Raw genomic sequence first — 7740 nt, forward strand, 5'->3', positions numbered from 1 at the left:
GCGGGCCAGCCTCCCGGCTCGGCCCGCCCCGACCACGCAGACCGCCGCCGGGCGCGGCGTGGCCCGGCGCCGAGCTCGGCTGAGCGGTGCGACACAGAGGGCCGGCCGGCCGGCTGAGGACGTCGCCACACACGGCCCGCCCGGCCGCGCAGACTTGCTGTCATGTGCGGCGCGGTGTCGTAGGCCCACCAGTCTAGGAAGTGTGGCTGTACTGTGGCGACTGTAAGCGGCAGACGACATGGATCGTTTAACCGCCTTCAACTGTGGAACAGAGGAAAGCTGTCAGCAACAGTTTACCCTCCCTTTTGGGCGGCATGCAATGTTTAGCGCTGATCGCGTTTTTATGAGCTGTTTTGCTTGTTGAGAGGAGAAATGCAGTGGTTTCCAAGACAGCTTGACATATGATGCCCGAAGAAAGGGACGAAAGCTGGGTTACAGGGGCGGTAGTGTTGTGAACTTCAGGTACGTAGAGTTCCTTAACAAGGCAGGCAAGCGCCTGCCCGTCGGCTGGCGGAAATTTGTTAATGCAGCCTAAAAATATTCCTGCTTTCAACTACGACATTGGAAAGTGTAGGTATGTTTGGTGGTGTCAGGTAGCAAGAACTTTCGAGATGCTAGAATATTTGTCCGCACGCCATGTGCAAGTTTGTGTTGAAAATATGCACTTACCTTGAAGGTCTGAAGACAGTGCAAATCGTTATCTGATCCCTGCCGAGACAGCTCATGAGGCGAATGTTCGATACCATCGACAAGCGTTCGGGTGGATGCCAAGTCGACCCCCTCCCTCTTCTCTCAAGTTTTCCCCGACCACGATCCGAACGGTGCGATGTAGCGACGCCACACGATGCATATCTGTAGATAACTGAAAGCCGATCTTATGGTACAAAATAGAGGACTTATTTTTCCAAATCTGGCCAGAAGTTGATCGAAGACAGAACATGGTTGGAAGAGAAGGAAGTTCGGGGTGGCTTTAAAGGTTACGAGCTGGCAGATTTTCCGGTGAAGTCACGCAACCTCTACATGATTTCCATGACGAGACAGCTGAAGTTAAGATAACAAGTAATTCTACTGATCTATTCTACAAGGTGATTATTGGAAAACTATTTTGTCGGGTAGTTTGACGTTTATCTCGCATTTCGCGATCACCTCATCAAGCTCGCTTTAGAAAGCTTCACCGCATAGGAGAAGCTTTTGAGTTATTTCAAATTCAAAACAAAACATGACCTTTTTCCATTTGACCCTCCGGTATCGATGTTGTAGGTGACTGGACGAGAAGGTCTAAGGACACTTCCAACAATGATTCGTGTCACACTGATCCAAGCCATCTGACGCAAACCGGCGTAAAAAGTGAGCATTAAGTCTGACAACACATTAGGTCTTGTGCCAAAATTTCGAGGTCAGATGGTGAGGAACACTACAGCACTCAAAAGGTAATGATCGATTTCCGATTTTTAGGCATCAAAATGATCTTCAGTGCACAAAATAGGATCCGTCGAAGTTCTTCGGGCCAATTTCAGATTGTAGGACATGATGATCCTCGTTGTATTAACTAGCATTCATCGAGGTACTGGCCTTTCAAGGTGGTTTCCGGGTTAAATTTTAAGGTCGGACGTCGAGAAGTCAAAAAAATTGCAACAAATGCACGAGCTCCCGTCAAAAAGTTCCTACCAATTCGCGCCAACCTTCATTGCCAAATGCAAGGTTAAATGACAGCCCCATATCACGTCAAAAGGTTAAAGTGTTAAAGTTTACCCCTATACACAAACCAAATTTGGAAATTAAAGGTAGTTAAGATCGCTGCTCCCCCCCCCCCCCCCCGGAAAGTGGCGCCTTGCTGCCCCGCCCCCTCCGTTTCTATGCCCATGCTTATCATAAACCCTCTTGGGAGCTGGCCCTGCTTTGCACCCCATGCTTTTGGAGTGCTCCGATACTTTCCCCACCCTCTTCGCTCCCTCTACGACCCTCACGTGTATCGCCACGCAAATGAATTAGGCGGGCCAATCCAATTGATCAAGTAGGTGCTTTTACGCTGCATGTGCTTATCGGTCGAAGTGGTGCGCGTTTCCAGTGGCAGTGTTTGTCGGAAAACTGAACGTACAGGGTCTTTATATAGGTACCTGTGGCACAAGAACGAAAAGCAAAGGATGTGCCTGATGAAGATCGCGTTCACTTTCCACCTCGGATGGTGATACTGCCACAGCAGCCTTCAGACCGGGCGACGTTTGACGTGATCCAAACTTTATCATGCGATAACACCATCACGCGCGGCTGTCACGTTTATTGGGGGTGCAGGTCATCACCAGGCTACGCTATGAGATGCGAACTGCCCGACCTTAGAAACGTGAATTCGTAGAATGACATTGCAGCTTTCGAAAAATTATCAACACTGACAATCACCCAAGTTTGTTGTATCGCTTACATACACTGTGACCATTCGCTCGATGAGCAAACCACGTCCTGAGCTCAATACCGGATGACTTCCGGCCCACACACCTGCGGTGCGGCTGAGGGGGCCGGCGCAGTGGCTGCACCCCACAGCAGCCGGGCACGGGCGAGGGGGACCGTCACTGCCAGCGGCCCCGGCCGCTCCAGCCGAGCCCGGGCGGCGCGCCCGCGCCGTTCCAAGAGGCGCAGCGCGCCCGCCCGCTGGTAGCCACCGTCTCGGCGTACTTGGCGCCCAGCGAGTCGCCCGTCACGAGGAACTGATGGGCGGCACACGGCTGCAGCCGGAGCGGCGGCGCCAACAGCCGGCAGGCCTGCTGCAGCCGCTGCGCCGCGTCCTGTAGCCTCTCCGACACCTGGCCCGGCACCGAGCCGCGTCACAGTCACAGCCACAGCCTCCCGGTCAGCCGATCCGACACCTGGCCTGGCACCGAGCCGCGTCACAGTCACAGCCACAGCCTCCCGGTCAGCCGCTCCGACACCTGGCCCGGCACCGATCCGCGTCACAGTCACAGCCACAGCCTACCGGTCTGCCGCTCCGACACCTGGCCTGGCACCGAGCCGCGTCACACTCACAGCCACAGCCTCCCGGTCTGCCGCGCGCCAGCAGCGTCCGACACTTCGACCAGCAACACCGCGGGCTACAGCACGTACACACAGCTCACGCGACAGCGCACAGTGGGGCAGGTACGTGCGTGGTCTTGGAGAATCTGGCGACTCGTCTGTGGTCACTTGCATTTCATTCAATACATACACTGTGAAAACGATCACCGAGTTAAGGTTTATCGTTGGTGATTCGGCTTGGTAGTTACCAAAATCAAATAAGTTGATCTCATACAGCCCGGGTTGGCATTTCAGCCAGTTGAAGCTAGCTTCGCCCATGTGGTTTTTACCGGCTTTGGCTGGTTCAAAACAAAAAGTGTCAGAAACTCATAAAGCTTCAGTATCTTAACTTTTATAAAAATATTACCTTATGGTATGTGGTAGCAATGTTCCCGATTAAGTCAAAATACCAGGAAAAGCATGCCAGTACAGCTGCGTGGTCAAAACAGCTGGTGCGGTGCTACACCTGGCGCGAGTTAGCTTATCTGAACTGGCACCCCAGGATCGATGGTCGTGGTGTGTGTTATAACTGGCTGGTAGAAACAGCTGTCCCAGCTGCTTGCTGCCGCGAGTACCCAGAGTTAGCAGTGTCACCTCTGGTTTAAAAGCCAGATGGTGTCGGGGGTAGACGAGGAATATTCGTTTAAATTGGTCGATGAGAACAGGAATCCACCACACGCATTTTTCCAAAAATTTCCGATGGTTAGAATTGTGTAAGCCAGCCTCCAAACTGTTTGGCATGGTTTCTCGATGTTGAATGTTTAGTGCGAACACTGGCAATGCCTGAAACGTAATTTTGTGACTTCTGTTGGCTCCATCGGCTTTCCTCTTGTGCAGTGCCTGAGATTCTGACCGTTTTTGTCAGCATTGGTTATTGCCAGTCCATTTTAACCAGTAAAAACCGGCTCGCAGAAACTGCCTCAGGCGGCTGTGGCATCTCTAACCCGGGCACCAGCAGAAGAGGTTAAATGAAACGTGAGCCAGTTCTACGGAATGCTTGAGACGAGACATTACGATCAGCAGTGCGAGGGCGAGGACGCCGAGTACGAGATATGATGACGGATGGAATAGTTTTTGGACTGCCGTCCTTTCCCTTCGGACTACCACCCAAGCACGGTAGGTCAACTTCCTGGCTGAGAAGTTATGAATACGGATACACTGATACGCACACCAGACAAGAACAACAGCTCAAACAATTATTCCATCCGAAAACGTGGCGCGTACATCTCCGCCGCGTGCCTTTCACATGCATTACAGCTCACATTGCTTTAGTGATTGCACGAACAGAATGGTTGTGCGTGCGTAAGAGTGGTGCCGAGGCGGCCGGGGTGCTCTGCGGCGAGGCGCCTCACCGGACCGGTGACCAGCGGCCGGGCCGGGCCGCTCCTCTCCCCTCCCCCCCCCCCCTCCTCCCACGCGGCCACGGTGATCCGCAGCAGGGTGCCTCACCGGACCGGTGACCAGCGGCCGCCCCCCCCCCCCCCCCCCCCTCCACTCCCACGCGGCCGGGGTGCTCTGCGGCAGGGTGCCTCACCGGACCGGTGACCAGCGGCCGCCCCCCCCCCCCCCCCTCCACTCCCACGCGGCCGGGGTGCTCTGCGGCAGGGTGCCTCACCGGACGGTGACCAGCGGCCGGGCCGGGCAGCCCTCCTGGCTCAGCGTCAGCGTCAGCGGCTGCGGCCGCGGCAGCCGGCCCGCGCTGGCCGCGCACACCCGAACGGACGAACTCCTCCAGCACGACCAGCATCTCCTCGCCGGTCAGCCAGCACGGCAGACGCACCTCCAGCTGGGTGGCTACCGCCTGCCGGCCACGGCCGTTAGTCACGGCAGACGCCGAGGCTGGCCCGGCCCGGTCACCAGCCGGGCTGACCTAGCCACGGCTCGCTGACGCCGGGCCCAGTGTAGAGCCAACATGAGCACATCGTCCCACAGCGCTGTTCCGCACATGGCGATTCCATACACGCATTTTCGATCGCGATATGATTTTTTCTTTTGCTTCGTGTTTGAGACAATTTTCCACATGTATTTTTTTGCGTTGCTACTTTCAATGCAATGTTGCATAGCCCTAAGTTTCTGACATTCTACGAAACATCAGATGTTGTTTTAAAATGTATTTTCCTGTCGTAAAGTGCAACTGATGCGATAGTTACGAGCCGAAAACATGGGCGGTGCAACGAATTCAGAGCAGATGAAACAACACAAGTTCTACGCAACCCTATGGACTGTCACTGGTCTGCGTCACCGCAACCCTATGAACTAAAACACCACTGTAATACAAGTATCACTATCGTCTCTATCTCTCAGAGGGTCCATGCTGTGCAGAATTATTACGACACCCGGACACAAACTTTGGCAAAAGGGCGTTACGAAATGAGACACGATCAGATGTTTCAGCTCTCCGCATGCTTCAGTTTTCAGTACAGTATGCCCAACCACGTACGCGCACAATATGCCGCGTCTATCTCCAACGGACAACTCCATTTCAGCCGCCATCGCACTCAGCCATGGAGCGCGTACATCTGACAAAGGATATGTCTGGCTAAATCCTGGGACCGGCCCGCCCCGCCCCGCTCCCCACCTGCTGCCGAGGGTAGACGCCCCTGCAGCAGGCCCTGGTTGTACAGCAGCCGCACGCGGTTGAAGTGCTTCAGCCGCAGGCGCAGCAGCAGTAGGCCGCGCAGACTGCTCGGCTCGAGGAGGAGGCGGCGGCGCAGCGTGAGCTCGTGCACGCGCAGCGCCAGCTCCACCAGCGGCGCCGCCAGCGCGGCGCGCAGCGTGTCGCTCATCAGCTGGCCCAGCTCTGCCGGCGGGCGGGCGCCAGTGAGCGCAGCCGCAGGCGCCGGGCAGGGCCGCACACGCGCGCCTGGGATGTACCGGCGGGTCGCGACCCGGTGAGAAAGAGTTGTCCCGCATTGACGGCAGGTCCAACCAATCGTTAACGCCCGGCATATGACTACATTCGTCTGAAGACAGACTCGGTTAACTCTTCATTGAGTGAGCGCACCCGTGCTCGCCAAGTAAGATGACAAGTACACACGACAGTCAACAGCTCACAGATGTTAAGGCTTGTCTGGAAACGGTCACGTAATTTCTTCATGGCGTGAGCCTACTCGGGCTCGCCATTCCAATCAATAATGTACTGGCCCTCGTCGCGGCGAAGGCGCTTAACAAGCTCAATAACCTAACATCTCATCCCACCCATTTGTCCGCAAGACTGCTCCAGTGACGCGGGACCCCAGCCGACCATTCCACCCATATGTAAGCACGGAACCGCTGTCGCCGAGCTGCGAGCATCACTCACCGACCAGCCGCTGGTAGCCGGGGCCCAGCAGGCGGGCGTGCTGGTCCTCCTGCTCACCCAGCCAACAGAACAGCACGCCGGCGGCAGGCAGCTGCCGCTCGGCCACCAGCCGGCGCTGCAGCAGCGTCAGCAGCTCCAGCAGCTGCGACAGCTCCGGCGCGCTCTCCGTCGGCAGGAAGCCGTGGCCTGTGAACCACGAGCAGCGTGCCCGCGCTGTCAGAGCTGCAGGCGGCCCGCTACCCCGGCGGACCGGGTCACGGGACACGCACGGTCAGAGCTCCAGGCAGCCCGCTACCCCGGCGGACCGGGTCACGGGACACGCACGGTCAGAGCTCCAGGCAGCCCGCTGCCCCGGCGGACCGGGTCACGGGACACGCACGGTCAGAGCTCCAGGCAGCCCGCTGCCCCGGCGGACCGGGTCACGGGACACGCACGCCTCAGCTTCTGGCTGAGCTGGACGCGACGCTGGTGCTGCCTCAGTGCACTGATGACAGCTCGTCGCTGGTACCGCCGGTTGCGCCGCCTGGAAGGGGAAGCGGACAGGCGGAGAACTCACCCCTGGTGAACTCGAACGCCTCGATCAGATGGCCAGACCGCACGAATGCTTCGAGCACGACCAGTTTGATTTGGAACTTGGAGCACTGTTCCTCGCCAGCCGGCTGCGGGGAAACGAGCACAGCACTGGTCAGGCGATGGCCCGACAGCCGCAGCGCCATGCACCAGCGACGGGTCCTGCCCCAGGCCGCGTTCTGGGTTGCTGTACTGAGCGATGGTTTAATAGATGCATGATAGCGAGATAAATGGAAATAAACGAGTGAAAAGCTTGGGCCAAGGCAAAACTAGACTGAAATATCTGTATCAGTGTTGAAATCATGCTCACAGTTCTCCGTTATGTAAAAGCTTATGATGACAAACAATCAAAACATACGCACCAATATATCCAAATATCCGACATTCGCCCAACAAGTCGACCCTTTCGCAAAAGCCACAATATAACTAGAGACTGGAGTTAAATATAAGTGGAGATGGACTGCAATCGGTGATTACAGAACACAGCACTGCAGCTGACTGGGGCGCCCCGCCGACACCCACTGACCGCGACATGGACATCCAGGCTGGCGCCGCACGAGCGCATGGTGACGGCCACCAGGTGGGCGTCGTGCCAGGCGGCGCAGGCGGCAGCGCGCAGCAGCAGCGAGCCGCCCAGCGCCTGCACGGCCCGCGCCTCGGCCGGTACCAGCGGACCAGCGCCTGGGGGCGGCCGGTCACGTCAGACGGCCGCCTCGCCGCCGCCGCGACTGACACGGCCGGGGCAGAGGCGACTAGCGGCGAGCGCCCCACGTCATATCAGCGCTGAAAGGCAGTGCAGCCTCCCGCCGGACGACGTTATTGTT

Source organism: Pollicipes pollicipes, unplaced genomic scaffold (genome assembly GCF_011947565.3).
Source record: "Pollicipes pollicipes isolate AB1234 unplaced genomic scaffold, Ppol_2.1 Scaffold_7261;HRSCAF=8764_pilon_pilon_pilon, whole genome shotgun sequence".
In the NCBI taxonomy this organism is placed as follows: Eukaryota; Metazoa; Arthropoda; class Thecostraca; order Pollicipedomorpha; family Pollicipedidae; genus Pollicipes; species Pollicipes pollicipes.